Source organism: Erithacus rubecula (genome assembly GCF_903797595.1).
Source record: "Erithacus rubecula genome assembly, chromosome: 8".
NCBI lineage: Eukaryota > Metazoa > Chordata > Aves > Passeriformes > Muscicapidae > Erithacus > Erithacus rubecula.
The window spans coordinates 29,909,478-29,930,586 of record NC_136659.1 but is presented as its reverse complement, the minus strand read 5'-3'; the positions used below and the strand labels follow the sequence as shown (position 1 = coordinate 29,930,586).

Below are 21,109 nucleotides of genomic sequence, written 5' to 3'. Positions count from 1 at the left end.
TTAAATTGCTTCAAACCATTTAATCCTCTCCAGGTCTATCTCTGAAAGTACTAGAGAACAGAGAGAAGTGTGGTATTTGCTGTGGGAACTATTCCCTTGTTGTGTTTGGAACATCCAATGCTAATTTTTCACTGCCAGAAATACTTATTAAATTCATTTGACTGGACTTCTAAGCCAAAACAACAACAACCACGAATATCAATATGCCATTAAAAAAAAAAAAAAAAAAACAAAAAAAAAAAAAACAAAAACCAGAGGAGTCAATAGTCTTCAAAAAGAGAGAACATGAATCAGAGCCTTCTAGACAACCTTCTTACAACCAACATGGTAATACTGATGGCATTAGAAAACTGTCTCATTTTTCTGCTCTTAATTCTATGTGTCAGGTGTAAAATGTGGTTTATAAATAGCTTTAAGTGCTGCAATGCTGAGCCAATGGATACTCCATGAGAAAGTATTTATTACTGTACAGGAGCAGTAACTTCCCTAAGGTAATGAGAACCTTGTATTGGAAATGACTTCAAAAATACTTCATTAGTGACCAAACAAATATAAATGGCATTTTAAGCATGACTTCCCAAGAAACAGTGTTAGTTCCTGCAGTTATGAAGATTCAAGAAAAAAGGTTACAGGAAAACTTCACACCTATCAGAATGAGATCCCTAACCCCTTATTTATTCCTCTGATGTTTCTGCCCAACACACAAAGCTGTGACATCTTGGCTCCTGTGTGTTAATATCAAGGTAATGTTACTTTTCAGTGATCTTTGGGTCAGCCACACTCTGCTTTGTAATGCTGCATAAACTTCTGAATTCACAGAACAAGTAGAATGATCCACTTGTCCACTGAATTGAATCCTGCAAACTTCATATGTGCCAGTTCCCTCTCTGAATCACCCTGGGGCTGCAGGAGTGCCTGCATGGAGGGACAGCCCTGGTGTTCTCACATCCTTCTTTGTTGAAGGATGGGTACAACTTTGTGCATCTGTGAACTGGATGCACTGCCTCCAAAGTTTGGTGACAGAGAAACAAATTGACAGAGGAAAATGAATATTGAGCAAGAAAAGAAGCTGAAGATACCAAACCTCTTGGATGCAAAATCTCCTAGAAAAGCCTTTCACCTCTAAGACTTTTTATAGTTAGTTTTGAGTTGATTGCAAACCTCACCACCTTGCTGACACTGCTATGAGCAGTGATCTTTCACTTTGAGATGTGCAACAGAATCTTACAGGGTCTAGCAGGGAATGCCAAATACCTGCCTCATTTCTGTATTGTTGCATGCTTGACTCCAGGATCCACCCCATGGCTATGAAATTGGTTTTATTCTTCAGATTTTTGGCTCATCTTGTCAACACAGCAAGCAAATTAGCTCTTCCTGGAGATTCACTGAGCTTTGTGCACTGCCATGTTGTGCTGATGGCCAAATAATTTTTCAACATTCTGTTTCGTCTGACAGAGAAAAATTCTGTTAAAATATTGTTTGCCTTGCTCAGAGGAAAGAAAGGAAAAACAGAAAAACCCACCACCCAGTAAATAGAAAATAACAATTCTCTTGGCTAGCTAGGAAAACAAACTAAACAGGTGTGTGATATTTACAGGGACTGTGGAATAGAAAAGTTTGTCTTGCTCTTAACACAGTTGTGGCTACAATTTGTTCTTATTAAAAAAAAAAAAAAAAGGTGGTGGAGTTAAGCTAATATTTCTGTGGCTTTATGCATTCTTTAATAATAAAATATTCTTTACCAGATCATGACTCTCTGCTGTTATCAACCTCATATTGATTTGACTGCAAGCTGGATCATTGAAGGAGTTACTAATTGGCATTTCAGAAGCACATAATTACTGTGTAATATAATATGTATGTTATAACCTTTTACTCTTATTTCTTTCCTGCCTTCCTTTCACTTTTATTTATTCATTAGCTCTTAGATTGTAAACTATAAAAAGAAAGTGCAGATATGTCCTTAGCAGAAATTCTGCAGCAAGTTTCATCAGTGTGCAGCGACTGTATCAGCAATTTTTACAGTTCAGGTTTATTGTAGTAATGTTTTAGCACCTGCTAATTGATGAGTAGTGGTGTACTCATAGTTTTCTTATTTACAATTAGGTTGAGGAGCAAAGATTTTAAAGGGGTTTGCAGTTTGTATTGTATTTAGAGCAACTATTTTTTTTTTTTTAAACCAAACCTCTGCCTTAGCAGGAAACGTCTGCCCACTCCTGCAAACTGCAAACACATCTCCTCCTACAGAGAGATCCATGTGTAGCTGTTCCTGGTCATAAAGGCTGTTGGATCACACTCTTTGGGTTGAAACTTCAGGTAGCTGGATCTTTGAATGCCCCCAGGATGTGCTCACACCAGGCCTTGTGCAGATAGGAGAATCACTGCAATCTGCCAGCTGCTTAGGAACTAAATTCCTTAAAATGAGAGCAGCATTTCTGAAATCCATTACATCAAAAGCAAGTCACTAACAGATAATCTCAGTGAGTGTTCAATTATGAACTAGCCAGGATTCATAGCAAAGAGCACAAGTGATACAGGGCAGTGCCATTGGAAGGAAAACAATCTTTGGCAGCATAATAATGCAAAAAACCCAAACCAAATAAGTGGTACATTTAAATGTAATTGGTTTGCATGGTATTTTGCTTAAGGCCATATGGGATTTGAGCAGTGTTGTGCCATGTGCCAGCATGTTTGTGGTGCTGTGTGAGGAGCTGCAGCTCTGGGGAAGCGCAGTGTGGTGGTGGCAGGAGGCAGCCTGGCCATGGGGACACAGCTCCCTGTCACCTACAGGATGGGGCCAGCTCAAAATGCACACTTAGAACAAGTAAATATCTCTATTTTCCAAAGCACTGAGCAAATGTGCAATGCTCCTGTGTTTATTTTGTTCTTGAGACTCTGTCTGGAGGTGTATAGTGACCTGTTAGGGTCCAAAAATTATAGATTATAGCACTCATCAAAGAGCCTGGCTTGGAGGATGATAGAAATACTTTAATGTTGTTGACCGAATGCATTTTTGTTGAGTGGAGTTGCTGGTTTGATTTATTTGAATTTTGTACACCAAAACTACATTCATGATGACATTTACATATGTGTGGGGAAGACAAACTAGAGGTCTCTAGGTGGAAATTCGAGGAACAAATCACAACTTTTAAATCTTCCCATTTCCTTATATTGTCTTTCTCTTGTATTATCTTTCAAAACTTTGCACTCTTAATTCCCTGCTCTTTTTATAACACTTAAAAACAATTATCAAATTATTTTATATGCATGAATATATACTGATTTGGTAGTATAGGTTTGATATATGTAATATATAGCAAATCTTCCCCACCCCCTTGTATTCTAATAATGGGCAATTCATGGTTTTCAGTGTAATGCTGACCATAGGAATTTAGAAAGCAGTCACTTTAATAAATACAAAGATACATGAACATGGTGGTAAATTATAATTAATAATGAGTTAATACTTTCCTGGATTGTAGTCATATAAAAATTTTCCTACTGTCCATCATTACTTTAAAGAATAGGGCATGAAGTTTGATTCTCTTTGAAGCCACTTAGGATATGGGTCTGTGAGTGTTACATAACACTTTCCTGAGCAGATACCACATCACGAGGAATTTAATCTTTCTCATTCTTTAATCCAAAACTATTTCAGTAACCATGTGTTAAGAAAATTTTGTGCTTATTTAATTCAGTATTTCATTTTTAAACTTAGCATAGTAAGACTGACATGCAGTCTAACACCTGAGCATTGCTTTGGAATTTGCTTAGGACCTTTGATGTTTAAAGGTTTTTATCTGAGGTCCTCAAATTGAATTATAAATGTTAAGTTATGCAGCATCCAGGTTTGTGACTGTGCTGTGTTAATCATTTGACAGGTTTTTGGATCAGTGACTTTGACTTCTCAGGTGCTGACAACACCCAGTGTTACTGGCAGCATGTGCCAGAAGCAAAGCAAAATTAACTTCTGTGATTCTTAAAAATGAGGCACCTGATGTGGCAGAATGCCTTGGGGGCTTTTTGTTTCAAAGAGAGGGAATGAGACAGGCAGGTTCGTTGCACTGTGAATGGAACCAGGAGTGATTCACAGCAATATATGCAAACCCAGGGGACCAGAGGGAAGGAACACCTAGAATCAGAGTCATCAGCTTAATTGAAGACTCTCCACAGTCCTGAGCTGTGAAGCTAATGCAGCTGCTGCAGATGAGGGAGTGATTTATTTCATTGTAAATTTAACCAGTGAAGTAGTTGGAGTGAATTATGCTTTGAAATGCTGATTTCTCAGTGCTGATGGCAAAGGGAGCTCCTGTGCCCAAGCTGAGTGGTGGGAGTGTGCTGTGGGTCTCATCCCCACATCAGGAGGGCCAGAGGGGGGAGGATGCTGGGGCCTCCAGGGAAGCAGGATAATGTCCAAAATTGTTTAAATCTTAGTGATACTGATGCTGGCCTTGGGCTGCTGACCTCTTCCCAGAGGATACATCAGAAAAACAATCCAAAGCTAGAGTTTAAAAAAGGAGAAGAATGGAACTGGAGACAAGGAGAAGGCTGTTGAGTTTGAGCTTGTGTGTGACCTTACCAAGGGAAAAGGATGGGGGTGAGCCCTGGGAAGCTTTGCAGAAAGCTGAGAAGGAAGCAGAGATGGTATCTGAAGGACACCTTGAGGCAGTGGTGGCAGCTTGGCAGGAGCAAGCACAGACAAGGGAGTTTCAGGGAGCTGGAATTTGAGTGTGACTGGCTGCTAAAAGCAGCTGGCAAGTCAAGAAAGATCAGAGTGGGGTATTGTATTTTAGCTTCAGCTAAGAAGACCTTACTTGGGGTATTGGCTGTTGGATTAGATTACCTTGCCAGATCTGACCTGTCACACAGAAGTTGTTGCAGAAAGTCAGCCCTAAGGAGAAACAAAGAGACAGAGATAATGTACTCTTTTGGAGAAGTGACAGATGAGGTTTGCAAAGTTATCTCCCTAGAAGCAAGAGAGCACATTGTTTGCAGGCTTCATGCTGGGGAAAAAACCCACAGATATATGTATATATTTGGAAAAGATATATATGTATATATTTGGAAAAGTTAGGCAATATGGGGAAAAAGAAAGATATATACACAGGGTTTGTTATATTTATATGCACTGTATATTTATATATATTTATATATACTGTTTTGTGTAGTAACATAGAAAAGTAATAAAAAAAAAAAACCCCAAACCGTGAGTTTGCTGGGAAAGTTATGATAATAATTATACAAATGCTTCCCCTTTAAGAAAAGGTTTGGGGGGCATACAAGGATAGTATTTAGGTAATTTTTGTCCAAATTTAGCTACCTATGCAATAATGGTTTAGCACTGTGGAAGACAATAACAGTACACGTGTTAAACTCTTCTTTAAAAATTTTAAGTTGTTTTAAGCTTATTTCGTAATGTTTTAATTGATGTAACTCATTAAAAAAAAAGAAATAAAAAAGATAATAAGCCTATTGCTTCTTTTACAACCTGAGCTACTTCTGCAAGTAACAGATGTCAGGTATAGTCATTCAGTGACATTTCTGCATGAGGATTTCTAAGAATTTTCATGTTAGCACAAGGGTGGTGGAATTAAAATTAAATCTATTTATGTTAAAAGAGTGTGCAATTGTGCAGCAAATTGCTAAGCACAGAAAAATTGATGCTATTATATTCAAGAGTAACTCTTAGGTTTTATGTTCCTGCAGCTTGAGAAAGTTGCAATATGCTAGTGCTTGATATCAAACTTGCCTTTAAGTTTATATCATTAAAAAACCAAAACTTTGTCTTCAAAGGTGGCAGTCGTGTTCCTCCTGCTGCTGGGAGGGCACCGTGCCTGTCCCATCCCAATTGTCCCTTTCACCAGTGGTGCTCTGCCCAGGGGGAGCCCCTGGCTGGGACTGTGCCCTGTGGCTGCTCCTCGGAGAGGAACCCCTGCAGCAGCAGTAGGGAGAGTTTCACACCTCCTGGATACATCTGCAAACATTTTCAGTCCTGACAAAGCTGAGACCTGCTGAAGGTTTTGGAGGGAGGGAGGGAGGGAGGGAGGGAGGGAAGGAGAAAGCTGGGGCAGATTCCTGTGCCCGGTGATCACACTGGTGACTGGAAATGCTCTGTTCGTGCTCCTGCAGAAGGTGAGGGAGTTTCTCCGGGGCAGGGGATGCTGCCGGAGCTTTTCCCTGAGATCTGCAGCACCATGCAAGTCAATACACCAAAGTCCATTAGCTTCAGGGTTGCTGATCTCCTGATGCCAGTGGTGAGGGCTGAGTCCCTCTGGGGGCCCCATTTCCCCGCCCCTGCCGCCTGGGTAAACGATCTGCCAGAGATCTGGAGCGGCGTCTCTGCCTCTGAATTTGCTCTTCACTACAACAGCCAAGGAATGAAGAATATTTGTTTAAATACTTGTTTATTATCCTATTTATGTTTTTAAAATTGTGGTTTCAGCAGCGAAAAGGCAAACTTGGCTTAGTTTTTCCCTGGGTATTATAGATTAATAGCAGGCTTACATTTTGAAATAAACTTTTTTTTCTTTTGTAAAATCAATTGCTTAGGCAGGAGAGTTCCTGACTTCCCAATTAAGCAATTTATCTAAAAGAAATCTTTTTTTCCCTTCCCTTCAGAGCATTAAACCCTTACTCAGCTTGAAAGCTGCATCAGTCTGCCAGTGTGGGATTAATGCCACGAACGTTGCTGCTCATATTTGCTGCAGAGATGACCTGCAGACATGACCATCATGTTAAAAAATAGCTTTTATAATTCCTTGTGCCTGATAACAGAGCCAAAACCTGCGTTTATTTTCCTGTATTTCTTCTTAAAGGTTAGAGAAAGGGAGAAGACACAAAATGTGGTGCCTGCCCCTGATGCCCATCCTTCCCTGCTGCCTGCTGGGGCTTGGGCAGTTCTGGAATTGCTTTCTGGCTGCAGTGGCTCTGGCTTTGCCATGTCCGTGTCTCCGTGGGCACCACGGGACCATCAGCACACACAGATCCTTCCATGGGCTGTGTGTGAGCACTCACAGCCTGGCATCCTAAAACCTGCACTGAGCCTGCTCCCACTGCACACCAGGAAGACTTAGGGCTTACTGTGGCTTTTTTGGATAAATCTGGGGAATGGAGGAGACGTTTTCTTTTTGTCTTAACGTGTTTGCTCATTGTCAGTATGAATAAGTTGGAACATGTTCTGAGATTAACAGCCCAGCTCCTGAACACTGAAAGGAATCAACCCCTCAAAGCTTTTGCGATTTCCCATCACTCACATTTTACCCATACAAGCAAATCCAGTGTGTGTGTGTGGCACTGAGCAGCACAATAGTGTGTTTATTCAATCTCCATCCTAACCTTGCTCTCCAAGAGGCTGGAAGGAAATTGCTATGCTCCTGCATTTTCTTGTGGGATGCATTAGTTTCTGCTGCTTGTAAGGATCTTTCCCTAACTCTTCTGCTAATACAAACTCAAAAAACCCATTCTAGCAGTGCTGGAATGATTGACTAAAGATTTTCTTGCTGTAATTTATACACATATCAATAATTTCTTAGTTGATTTTATTTTCCTACAGGACACAACGTCCTCTTGCTGGAGCTGAAAAGTGGAAAAGCGGAATTTGGGTAGACTCATGAGTTCTGTTTCCTCTGGTGGTAACTGTTCATCCAGGCAGACATTCTGCAACTGTTTCTGCTGATATCTTCCATGGAATTAAAGCAGGATTTTTAGGTTAATTGTTTCTCTTAGGAGATGGAAGTAACATTTCCATGGCTTAGCAGGCTGACCCAAAGGTCAGGGTGACCTCAGCACTGCGGGGAGGGGAGCTGAGGCTTCTCTCTCACTTTTCCTTTGGGGCTTTCTGTTTCCATCTGGGTGTGAGTCCTTGTTTGCCTGGAGAATCCCGAGCAAGTGAGCCACTGTGGCAGAAAAAGAGGTGGTGCCAGTCACTGGGCAGCCTGGAGGGATCTGGCTCTGGCTCAGTCCCTGTGTCACTCTGTTCAGCCATTCCTGGGCAGCAGCAACTCTGGGGGGAAAGGAGGCAAAAAGAATATGGCAGGAAAAGAAGAGGGAGAAAAATTAATCCACAGATCCACTCTTGTGGCCTCAGAGACACGTCTGCTGACGGCACATCATACCTGCCTTGCTCATTGAGCATCTCTACATTTTGGGATGATTTTTGCTTTCTGAGGTGACAGGATTGTGCTCATGCTAGAAACCTTTTGAACTTTTATACACAATATTATCTGGCTGCTGGGAGTCAATACAATCACGGATTTGTCTGTTTAAAGACCCAGTATAATACTATCCATGATTCTCTTTCCTAGTGATGATTTTTAAGCTGTGAATTCCCTACATTTGCCTACAGTAAAACCTCAGCTGACATCCACGAGTGCATATTTTTTCTATAGATTAGTCTGGAGTTTGAAAAATCTGGATTTTATAATTCAACAGCTGTAATGTGTTTTCTGGGAACATTAATGTTTCTGAAACTTGATTATGCAAATATTTTCAGAGGGCAAACAAACACTCAGTGAACAAATCCATAAAATAATTAAGCAAAGACTGGTGGTTTTCTATTTTCATGCTATTTGTGCCTCTCTAAACATTTCCCAAATTCTCTGGATGCCTCTTTCCCCTCAGTGATTTAAGTCCCTGCTGACATTAATTGCATCCAAAGAGAGGCCACCTTTACTGGTGAAACTCATCAAAAAGCTGATGCCATGTGAAGAAGATTTTTGAGAAATCTTTACAAATATTTTATAGATTCAAAGAACTTTACCAGCATCATCGGAATTATAACACCAAGCACTGTTCAAATATGAGGATTTGTAAAGAATAAAGAAAAAGAATTTTAAATGATCATTGTCCCCTTGATTATTGGTGGGCAGCTGTGCTTTTTCACATCCAGTATTTAAATACCAAGTCATGGAGTTAGTGGTTATGCTGTGAAAGAGATTTATTTCATGAGTTTTAACTAAAATTACGTTGTGTCAGAATTTTTGATTTTTAAATTGTTTCTTGGCTTGAAATTCTGCAGGGTCACTGTAGCAGTCCTGAGACATGCAAGTTCTATTTGGATTGAGCTCCAGACACATGGAAGTGAGAGGCTCATTCCCTAACAGGCTTTGTGCTCCCAGGCACAGCTCTGTCATTTTTGTACTGGATTGAGCAGCATAAAATAAATGCATTTATAGTCCCAGGCAGTGCTCAGAATGAATGTTGTGCATAAAATTGCTTGCTGAAGTAACTTGCCTGATGCTGCAAGAGAGATGGGCCAACAGAGAATTTGGGTCACTTTTCCTAAGAAGATTTCTGCAATTAAACTGGTTTGCATTTTTACATGAAATAGTTGAAAAAGTTTTAAATTTCAATCTGTCTATCCCCTTTCCTCCTGAAACATAATGTTATAGCTTCAGATCTAAACCATTTAGAACCAAATGTTGATAAAGAAAAAGAATCATCGTTGCAGGATTTTGAAAACCTTATTTCTCATGTTGAGAAAGATGTATAAACATGTATTTTCTGTGTGTGTCACCCTCTGAGTATTCTAGCCTTACAAAATAAAGCTGGGCATGTGTTAGATGCCATGGAACTAAGAAAGAATGAGTTTGAATGAAAAAGAAATAATAACTCAAGATTTTATGTTTTATTTTTAAACTGTAATCAAAAAATAGTGTGTGTTCTCATTTGATGAGTGCTGCACACACTGCAAAAAAAGTGCATGGCAAGATTTTGGAAAAGTGCCCACAACTGATACAGTGGGTTTTGGGAAGAATTTAATTTTCTATGGTTTGGTGTTTTTTAAAACACTAACAATTCACAACCTGCCTTCTTGCTTAGGTCAATTATTTTTTGAGGAGGGATGCAATGTGCTCATTACTTCCAGTATATCTTCTATGTTGTTACTGCAGAGAAAGCACTAAAGTATCTGAAAGCCTAAAGATCAGTCTTTAGTAATGTCTGCAGTTAGAGCATAGGAAACTACTATCATTACAGTTTAACACAAGTTTTCATTTCTATTTAATAACTGCTTTGAATGAAGACTTGTGTGATTGATAATGCACACTTACACAATCAGCATTTATAGTTTAACTTCTTAAATTAAAATGTTGAATACCTACAAGTATAGGCTATGTACAGTAGTATGTGATAATGTAAGTGTTCTCCATATTAGTACTATGAATGTTTGACAAAGTCTCATAATGTCAAAGTTTAAATTATTGAATAGCTACAATTCTGCTGCAGAAAATGCAATGTAGATCATGAGACATAAAAGGAAGCGTGTTCCAGATGAAGTAGCTGAGTAAATATATCATCTAAGTGGTTGATAAAGTAGCTAAATTACTGTAAACAAACAATAAAACATCTTAGAGGAAATATCTCAGAAAAATTGCTTATTGAAAGCTTATAAAGATAAATGCAAATATGTCAAGGCTGAAGGGCAGCTTTTTGATACAAGCTGTAGGTTCTCATGGCTGTCTGTCTACTACAGATAATATTCTTGAACAGTAATGACTATTCCCCCTGACAACAAGTAAAGCATAGCACATGAGAATTCATATAAAATGGACCAAATCTATTTCTGCCATTAAATACTTATGTAGGTATTTCTGGCCATTAAATACTTATATAGGTATTTCTGGTCATTGTAATATGAAAATGTTTAATAAAGGGAAAAGGCTGAGACTGTATACATCATTAATCAATTATAAGCCATCTTAATGGACAAAAAATTACTCCCAAGATATTTGTTTTATTAGTGAACTCAATTCACTGCATACCACACAAACAGCTTTTTTTTTGTTCTTTTTCATTATCTTTGATAATTTTAGTTTCCAAGAACATATCCAGGCTGGAATTGATCATGTTCTACCCCTAAGGCTGGAGATGCCAAATATATGATTTTATGCCAAAAGTATTTGTGGAAGCATCAAAGTTCTTGTCTGCCAGCCAGTGGCCAGATGCCATCATCAGCAGAGGTGGCTGGGAGTTTTCAAGCTGGAGCCAAGGTGCAAAAATGTCCAGGAACAGCTTAAAGCAGCCTTATAACACTTAAAGGGCAACACTTTCTCAACTTAGGAGAAAGGTGGGGAAAGACTTTTTAGCTGGGCTTGTTGGGGTAAGGAGAGAGGTAATTAAAATTTCAAGAGGGTAGATTTAAACTAGATATAAGGATATATTTTGCCATGACAGTGGTGAAGCACTGGAGCAGGTTGCTCAGAGAGGTGGTAGAAGGCTCATCCCTGGAAACACCAGAGGTCAGATGGGATGGGGTCCTGAACAACCTGATCTAGTTGAAGATGTCCCTGCTCACTGCAGGGTAGTTGGACTAGATAAACTTCAAAGGTCCCTAACAACTCTAATGATTCTATGAATCTATGAAAAATGAGAAAATTAGAAGTGCTGTGGACCACAGCAGAGTTGTCAATAATATCCCCTCCAATCTACCAGGAGGCAGCCTGGAAGAGCTGGAAGAAATTGTGTTTTGTGCATGCATTGCCTTGTGGTAACTTTTTCTCTTTGTATTTTATTTTCCATCTTAGTGCCTGTGGTCAAATCTCATGTAGATGAAAAGGTAGTGGTAATGAGTTGAGCTGATGAATCAGAGGAAAAGGAGAGAAAAAGAGATAAAATATTGCAACTGTTTTCAGTAAGGGGGCTTATTTGAAAATACTTAATTCCTGATTCTCAGTGTTTTTGCAAAATGACAGTTAAAAGATGATAAAAAGTTTGTAAGATAATAGAAGACAGTAAGAGGTAATACTAAAATGACACTGATAACCCTTCTGAATTCAGTGCTATTTTATGTGACTACTTTATTCGTTATGATTTATGGAGAATATGCCTTGCTATAAAAGCTAGATAATAGATGGCTTTTATCTTTTCAATAACAGACCAAATCCCACAGTCATTATTTAATCAAAATTTCTTCTTTTCCGACATTTTCTTGCATGTGTTTTTCTGAGTCAGGTCTGTGATACTTAGAGTTTCCATAGGTGACAATTTACATTTTTGAAAATCACTTCAAGAAATGGTCATGTTGTTGCCTCTACCAACATGATGAACAATTATGCACTATTAATTCCCTTCTGTGATGGACATTGAGACAAAGAAAACTTAAATATCTTGCACAAGCTGCAGAGGGCTTGGTGTTAGAAGTGATGAGACCTTGAGACCTCCTTTCAATACCCAGCTGAAATACAATATTCAAGAGGAAAAGTACAAGTCTTGTTCCTTTTTAAGACAAAGTGGCAGAAGTTCTGTTGATTTTTAAGAGGACAGAGTCATTGTGTAGGTGACTCTTGATTTCTCTATAGGTCATCTGTAGGTTCTTGGATAAGGTGCAGAATAAGGGTGCTGTTGTATTTGAGGTTTTGAGATTTTTGGTATTTTAATTTTAGTATATTTTAATTTCAGACAGAAGGTATTTGTATTCACCTTTCCTAAAGAGACAGGGGGATCAAAAATTTGGAGAAAACATATTCTGTAAATAAAGAATATTACTATGAACAATATTTAATTATCTTTGCATTGTCAAAGTAATGAACTGATGTAGTTTTGATCTTCATTGCTGTGTGAAGAACAGAGGAGGGACACAGAAAAGCTAATGAAAATCTTCCCTGTCCAAACACATTTGATGGATTTGCTTGTCATTCAGTGAGAAATGCCACAGAGCTGGGAAATCTATCTGGCTCTGCTGAAGGAGTTTGAGTTATGTTTCTTAATAATGTAGCTTTATATTTAGTGGTGAGTTACAAAGATTTTTTGCCCTTCTTTCCTGAAGGCAAGACATGATCCAAGTTCACTGATGAGATGAAAGCTGGTGGTGTTGAGTGCAATCAACATGCATCAAATGATCTTATGAGGAAACTTGATTGTACAACTTTTTGAGACAGACTCTAGGGCTTTCTGGATACATCATTTCTTTGTAGAACACTGAACATGCTGGAGGAATATACAGCATGTATAATGCATGCTGTAGCAGCGTGCTGATGAAATGTGGATGGAATCAAATAGTAAAACCAGAGTAAGTGTTGAAATCTGCTGCAGATCCTGAGTGTAATTGATAAATAACTACCAATAAACAGAGCAATTGCAGTTTTGCTATGCACACACTCAGAAGCAGTTTGTGTTTTCAAGGGAAGTTAAAGCTTTTCTGGTTTTTCTTGGGTTTCAGTAGCAGGGCTACAGTGCAGGTGCTCTTTCCATGGTGCACCAGCCCCACAGGGCCATGCTGGGGATGGGAGCACCCTGCACAGACACATCTTTCTGCCCTGGTGGACTCAGATCTGAGTGGGAACATGCAGAGAGTTCCACTGTCATCCACCTGATGACTCTCTCAGCTGATGGAATGGGGTCACACCTGACCATGGGCTTGTACCCTCTGTTACTTGGTTTAAAAACTGTTCTGAAATCATATGATTGTGCTTGTAATGATGACAAGGACAGCAAGCTTAGCTGGCCACTCTGCCTTGGCTGGAAGGTGCCTTGAATGTTCAAGCACATTAAATACACACAAAGTGCCAGATGACTTCGTGACTTAGTGTGATGATAGGAACTCCCACTGATCTTCTTCTCCTTAATCCCATTTCAGTAGGTGGCTCTTGGACATGTAAGATTAGTAGCCTGCCAGTGATTCTGTGAATTTAATGCCAACTTCTAAATTTTATTTAATTGCTGTGATATTCACTTTAGGTTTCTGATCCAATAACATTTTAGTAATTAGTGACCTTACAGACATACAATACTGGAATAGTCATTTGGATGAAGGTTTTGTTGGTTAAAACACTCTTTCTATAATTAAGTGTGGCTGTGAAGATGGAGAACCAGCACAACCCAAACCATTCTGGGATTCCATGACTCAAATGTCATGTTGTGTTGCTAAACTGGAAATTTGTAGAAGCTTTTTTAAAGCAAATGCTTATGTTAAATCCTCCCATATCTGTGAGAATTAGAAGTTGCTAGTTTCAATGAGTAGTTTTGTTTCAAAGAAATTCCTTAGGGAATAAAATGAATGAGATTTTCTCATTTTTGTATCAATGCTTCAGTTAAATATTTATGAATAGAAGCTTCTCTGTTATACTTTGAAGTCAGCCTGCTTCTAAGATATGTATTAGTGTCCAAATCCGTCACTATAACATCCTGAATCCTTTAATTAGGTTTGCCAGTTAATGAGTAAACTAAAGTTGTTTCATAAGATGTTTCTTTGAGACAGAAAAGATGCTTCCTTGATGTTTTTGAGTTATTTACATTTTCTGTAATGCAAATTCTAGACATAGCCTTTAAGAAGGCAAAATGAGCTTGAAAAATAGAGGTCATATCAAAGTGATATAAAGCTGAGTCTTGCTTGTATTGACTTTATTTATGTTGTTTTTAAGTGAAAAATATTCAGAAGTCAAACCTCTTCCTCAAGAAGAGCTCATATGATAGCAATTGCTATGAGCCTTCCTTCCTTCCTTCCTTCCTTCCTTCCTTCCTTCCTTCCTTCCTTCCTTCCTTCCTTCCTTCCTTCCTTCCTTCCTTCCTTCCTTCCTTCCTTCCTTCCTTCCTTCCTTCCCTTCCCTTCCCTTCCCTTCCCTTCCCTTCCCTTCCCTTCCCTTCCCTTCCCTTCCCTTCCCTTCCCTTCCCTTCCCTTCCCTTCCTTCCCTTCCCTTCCCTTCCCTTCCCTTCCCTTCCCTTCCCTTCCCTTCCCTTCCCTTCCCTTCCCTTCCCTTCCCTTCCCTTCCCTTCCCTTCCCTTCCCTTCCCTTCCCTTCCCTTCCCTTCCCTTCCCTTCCCTTCCCTTCCCTTCCCTTCCCTTCCCTTCCCTTCCCTTCCCTTCCCTTCCCTTCCCTTCCCTTCCCTTCCCTTCCCTTCCCTTCCCTTCCCTCCTTCCTTCCTTCCCTCCTTCCCTCCCTCCCTCCCTATATAACATTACCCATAAACTAACAACCTAACCTCCTGACAGGGCATGTGCCAAAAACCATACAAATTTAAAACAAATACGCAAGTTTTTACACTGTATGTGAGCAAGTACTGTTCCTCTGAGTTCTACAATATGTGTTGCTCCAAGGAACATTTGAATGAAAAAGATGCTGTTTTGGCTCATCTGAGGGCCCTCAACAACATTTCTCAACTTGTCTAGATTCGAATAATAAAGGCAAAAAACCCCTTTGGAGTTTGGACAATATCAAGCACCTTTAAAAAAACTTCTCAACATAATTAAATATTATTTGACTGAAAATGGTGATGAAACACCTAGTGTGTAAGGGTGCTGGTTGTGACATTAAACATATAAAACAAATTTCCAGTTCTGAAAAAAGGGGAACCCCCTCCACTGCTAAGCAATGTATCAATGTATTCATCTGCAATGAAATGCAGATGGTTGAAATATTCTAAAATATTTCAGAAATAGAAAAGATTTCCAAAGGCAACAGAATTTGTGTGGAAGCAGCTATGGCTGTAATGGACATGTTTTGGGCTGTCCTGTGTCACTACTGAGTAGCTGTCCAAGAAAGTAAAACTGAAGCCAAATTTCTTAAGTTGATTAAAAATAACATATGCATAATCTTTAATAAGCTACTAATTAGAGAGGTGCCTGTGTTTAAAGCATCAACAGATACTGCAAAACTGTGCTCTGGAATTTCTGCTTATGCCTGGGGTGGCATAGATGGGCTGAGCCAGAGGCAGGCAGAAATGACAGCACAAAAACCCTCCAGTGTTTGCATATATGCAAATAATGCATTAGCTTTCCATGAGGAATTTGTGGGGAAATTAGCATCCAGGTCACCAAACTCCATGTTTTTGTCCCAGGCTGATCTGCTGGGGGAAGAGAGGTGGCTGTCACCAGTGCCACCCTCATGCTGCTCTGTGGATGGTTGTCATTAGTGATTACCACTTTCATGTCTTTAATTACTGAGATGCTTTAATTCAGTCTGATACAAAATGAATTCAATGCTCTGTGGATTCTCATTTGTGCTTTTTTTAAAAACAGGGTTTCATAACAGAGCCTGAAATTCAGTTCACTCTGAACTTTCTAGAAGCTGACTGTGAGTTTGGGACCAGTTTTGATCAAAACAGTTTATGGCTTTCTGGTAAACCACATGAAAATTTGAGGATTTGGAGGCATTCCCTTGTACTCATTATTTCATGTCTGAAAGGAACCTCAGGGTATTAAATTTTCAGGTTACTGTTGTTTGGTTGGTTTTTTTTTTGAGTCCAACTCAGTAAGTGCTTTTGTCCACAAGGGCCCTCCAAAACAGACATTATCTACATCCTAAACAGCAAAACAAAAAAAAAAGGCATATGGAGAGGAAAGTGATTTATGAAGCTTGAAAGTAAGCACTAATTTATTTGCAGATTTGTAATGCATCTAAACAAAAAGATTTTCCTAAATGCATTTGAATGACATTATCATGTAGGCCAAGTAATGCAAAACAACAATCTGATTATCTTCCTTTTGTCTTGTGGCATTCAGGGTTTGATCCAACACAGAAATGGGAGCCAGATAAAGAGCAGCACTGAGCTAAGTGAGTAATGTAACTCATCCTCTTGGTTAAAAATGTTTACCTGCAGTCAAAGCTGCAACTGCCTGTAAATGGCTTAGAGAAATGCCCTAGATGAAAGCCTTAAAGCACGTGCTTAATTTAAAAATATGGATTTGCTTTGAAATGCAAAGAACATATCATAGCATAAAAGTAATTTTAGAACAATATAATTAAAAGTAACCATGTAGTCTTTTTTTGGCTGTGATCAACAATGAAATTGTAGTCAGATTCCTATTGCTCTTACCAGGCAAAATGGAGAAACAGTGATGGATGGAATTACTGAAAAACATCAAGAAATGGATGTACAAATTACTAAGGGTATTTTTAGTGCTTTCCTTTGGGGTTATTGCTTCAGGAGAGAATTCTGGGCTTCCACAGGTACTTGAGTGAGAAATCAAAATTATGCTTGGAGTGAGGGACTACATACAGCTACAGAGAGGATTTGTCAGGAAAAAAGAGTTTTCTCAGGACTTTTGCCATCCTTTGAGAGCTTGTAGGGAGACACATTCTGTTGCCACCCAGAGACCTGAGGACACTCCCTGCAATGTGGGCTACATCCCTGCTGAGCCCCATGTTCTCCACAAACGGGTCTGTTTCCCTGGGCTCTCAGTTTGCCCCAGTTAAGCCATTTCCTCACCTTCTGAGTGCTCCCTAAGCTGAAGCCCAAAGACAAGTAAAACAGACAATAGTGGGCAATCCTTTGATAATTGTGTGCCACCAGAGACTTGTTTCTGGATAACTAACTAGGATTACCAACATAGGAGATTTTTGCTCTCTGCATTTGTAAGTATCTTGTAGGAATTAGCACAATGTCTTCTGAAACCTAAATGTATGAAAACTGGCTGGCACTGTTCCTGTCAGCAGCAGCAAAAGCAGGAGAAGATGAAAAATGTGCCCTCTGAGCATTTTGAGGTGAGACAAAGTGGGAGAAGAGGTGCCAAACCTCAGGTGTAGATAAACTATTTCTACAGTGGTCAGCTGACAGGCTGGCACTGCAGTGTATTATAAATCATCCTGCCTATACATCAGCTACTGGTTTCAGCTGCTTCTGGTGAGCAAAAAGTACAAGCTACCTTAGCATGTGCAAATAAGCTTTCATCCTGCAATGAATGAACAATAAAGTACAATTTAGATTCTTATTTTTAATGTTGCTTTGCTCTGATATTGTGCCAGAATCTACTGGAAAAGGAAACATAAATCTCTACACTCTAACATATAGTCAAATAGGATTTTTGAATATGTAAATTGTAAACCCAGGTGGAACTGGAAGCTCATTAGCTGAGCAAAAGGTTGTTTTCCAGAAATGTTTAATAGACTCTAACCACTAATCTTATCACTGGGTTACACTTGGTACATCTATCAGTGAAATTTAGGAAGGCTGAATAGGAGAATGTGTCTTGGGTTTACAAGAGCAGCACTGCACTGAGAAAAGAGGAGCAGTTTATAAACAACTGCTGCTTTCAAGACAGAGGGGAAGAAAACTTCAGTATGGTCAATTAAATCAGATGAAACCTTTTGAGGAAAGCTGTCAGGTCTTCCCAGCAGGCTGGCCAGTCTCCCTGTCTTGCAAGCTCATTTCCATACAGCCATTTCTGTTCCTTGCTGGGACAAATCGGCACTGTTGGTACTGGGAGGATGATTTGCTGCCTTTTTGATCTGTGACAGCTATTTTTATATCCTGAGAAGGGATGAGTGAAACCACCCAACTTAAATTTTCTACAGTCTTCATTATTTTATCTGTCTCTACTTTTTCAAAATCATATATTCAGATTATTCTGCAGTGTCATAAATGTGATGCTTGGAGAGTCATCCAGTCCCCTCTCCTGTAAGCAGCAGGCTTTGAAATGTGTTTAGTTACTTTTGTCTGGTGAGTTGGGTCAGAACAGGGGGATTGTAAATGCTCAGTTTGGGGTGCACCAGCAGGAATGCACAGACCCTGCCCTGCTCCTCTGGCCTTACACCAGCTGAAATTTTCATCTGCTTTAGCCCTCAGCTTCACCCCTCAACATCCACCCTCACCTCCTGTGTGGGGTAGGAGTGGATGTGCTGGTGAGACAGAAGCAAAGCAGTTTGCCACAAGAGCAGGCTGTTAACCCAGAGATAGAAATAGTATCTGTACTGTATGTCATCTGAAGTGAAACTGCTGAACATCCCTGGACCAAGATGTTTAATTTTATCTCAGTTGTACAGTAGTCTGTGCCCTCCAAGACACCTTAATACACCATGAAAGCTTTAATTTTGATGCCACCAGCCAGACTTCTCTCTTAAAGGCTGGGTTCCTGGGCTGTGCTGTAAAGAAAAAGAGAGGAAGAAAGAAAAAGTTGTTTAAAGCACTTTTTTAGGACTCCTATCCTGTGAAACTTTAAGGGATTATAAACCATATCAGTAGCTACTGAAATATTTAGTCATGAGTGTTTTTTTACAGAAAATGTCAGAAAAACATCACAGAATGTGCTAACTGTAACTTGCTTTTACTGCCTGATCCTGAGCATACATGCAAGTGTTAAAAAATGAGCATTTTGAAAGAAAACTTGGCAACAGAATATTCAGCATTTTCAGTAGAAAATATGTATTTCTTTTGGTGTGGATCATGTGTTAGCAGGGAGGGATACCATAACCACATCATATCATATCATCATATCATATCATATCGTATCACATCATATATTATATACGATGTCATATCATACATTATTATAAGTAATTCTCAATAGATATGACTAATTTAGCACCCTTTTGCATTACCTATTGGTGCTGTAGGATTTGCTTGCAGCTACAAATTCAGGTTTTTAATGTTTATTATGTTACTGTCTCTTTTTCTATTATTAAACCCTGCCTGGTGGTTTCACAAATCCCCCATTTTTTTATTCTCATATACTATTCCTGTTAGACACAGTTTATTAAAAACTCACATAATAATGCATGTTAAATGGTAAAGCATGTGTAGTTTTGCAGTAATTGTGTCTAGTAGTTTAGATCCCTCTCCTAGCAGGGGTGTGATCACAGTAGGGATATAAAAGTCTACTATCTTTGTGTTAGAAGAGCATTCAAAAGTCATTTGGGCAAAACACTTAACAGAGAGCACAACCCATGGCACAGGTGAGCACTCCATAAAAGCACTCTCTGTATGTAAGCTGAGACACTAAAGAAACACTCGAGAAAAGCTTGAATTATTTATTTCTGTGTGTTACCCGTTAAAAGCACCTTAAGATCACTCCAAACACTCCTGTCAGCACACAGTAATCTCAGGAACAGGAGGAGATGAAAGAAACACTGCTCAGGAGAGGCTGTGCAGAGTGGAAGTGCAGATAACTTAAATGGGCCAGCACTATCTGTCTCCAGGTCTCTAGACACTGTGGTAGCACTGAGACATTTATTGCAATTTTGCAAACAACTTTGCCTTCAAATCCCCAGGCCGTGATCAGCACAAGACCCTGACCTGCTTTGATCCACACAGAAAACTTGTCTGCCCTTGAAATGGGGCTCAGGCATGCAGTTACCCAAACTCTGCCTCATGGCTGGAAGAGTTAAGGGACAGTCCTGTTCCTGCTCCAAATAGCTGTGGAAGGGTTTGGATCCTCTCCCAGTTCCTTCCAAGAGAGAAAGGACAGGCAGCATCAGAGGCACTAAAAGTTATTTCACTGCCTGACAGAGCCATGGCACAGGCAGCCCCTCGTTCCCCCTTGTGCCATTTTCAGTTAATTTTAAAACAATTCTCTGCAAAACCTCAAAAACCCCTGCAGCTTTACTCCCCTCCAGTTGTCTGCTGGGACCATGCAGTGCTCCCACTGGATGTGGCAGTGAGGTTTGGAAGGTGATGAAACAGGATGCCAAAGGCAGTCCCAAAGGGTGACTCCTGCAGTCCCTTGTGCTGCTGGTGAGGAATTGTGGCAGCATTCCCTGGCACAAGTGCAGAGTCCCTTTCCTTGCTTTGGGGGTACCACTGAGGGAGGCTGTGCTCACATCTGTCACCAATCCCTCTTCACAAATTCTTCATTTCTTTGCATCAACTTTGTACTAACATTTATTTTCTTCCTTAAAAGGATAAGAAGAGGAGATCAGATAATGTATTCCTACCATATTTTTAGATTCCTTCTGTCATTTTAAATCAAAAAGAAATTAAGAGAATGAAATTTTGAGAGAGTCAGTTGAGTATAAATGTTTATTGCTAAAAAAAGTGTGAAATTCTACAATTCCAATTTCCAATGATGCATTAACTCTCTTGTTTTTTTAAACTGGCTTTTTAATAGCACAGTGAGAGTGTTGCCAAAACAATTATTTGTCCCGAGCTCCAAAAATCACAGATGTGATTTACACTCTATTGAAAATCAGTGGGATACATTTAAACTACTGTGGTGCTTTTTAAAATCCCAGGGGTGCCCAAATACCAATTCAGCTGCTTTGGGCTCTAACAGGATTTTGAGGTGAGTATCTTGTTTGCTCTGTGGGGAAGGAAATACACAGATCTGTCTTTGTGCTGGTCACACTCACATCTCTCTGCTGTTAAACAGGAGTCTGTGGCTGTTCTCCTTTTCTGACAGAGCCTGGTTTTATGACAGGTGATATGGCCAAGGTTGCAGGACAGAATATTGCAAAACTTGGATG

The 21,109-nt window shown here is 39.6% G+C and overlaps 1 protein-coding gene across 4 annotated transcripts in view; it reads left to right on the top strand.

The window, feature by feature from the left end:
* DPP10 (dipeptidyl peptidase like 10) overlaps nt 1-21,109 on the top strand; it is a 445,885-nt gene that overhangs the window by 35,280 nt on the left and 389,496 nt on the right. Inside the window, exon 2 of one of the 4 annotated variants that reach the window (XM_079310524.1) lies at nt 16,435-16,486. The exons of the other annotated variants lie outside the window; for them this stretch is intronic. The gene's annotated coding sequence lies outside the window, so the exon portion shown is untranslated. The remainder of the gene's footprint in view (nt 1-16,434; nt 16,487-21,109) is intronic. 4 annotated transcript variants of the gene reach the window in all.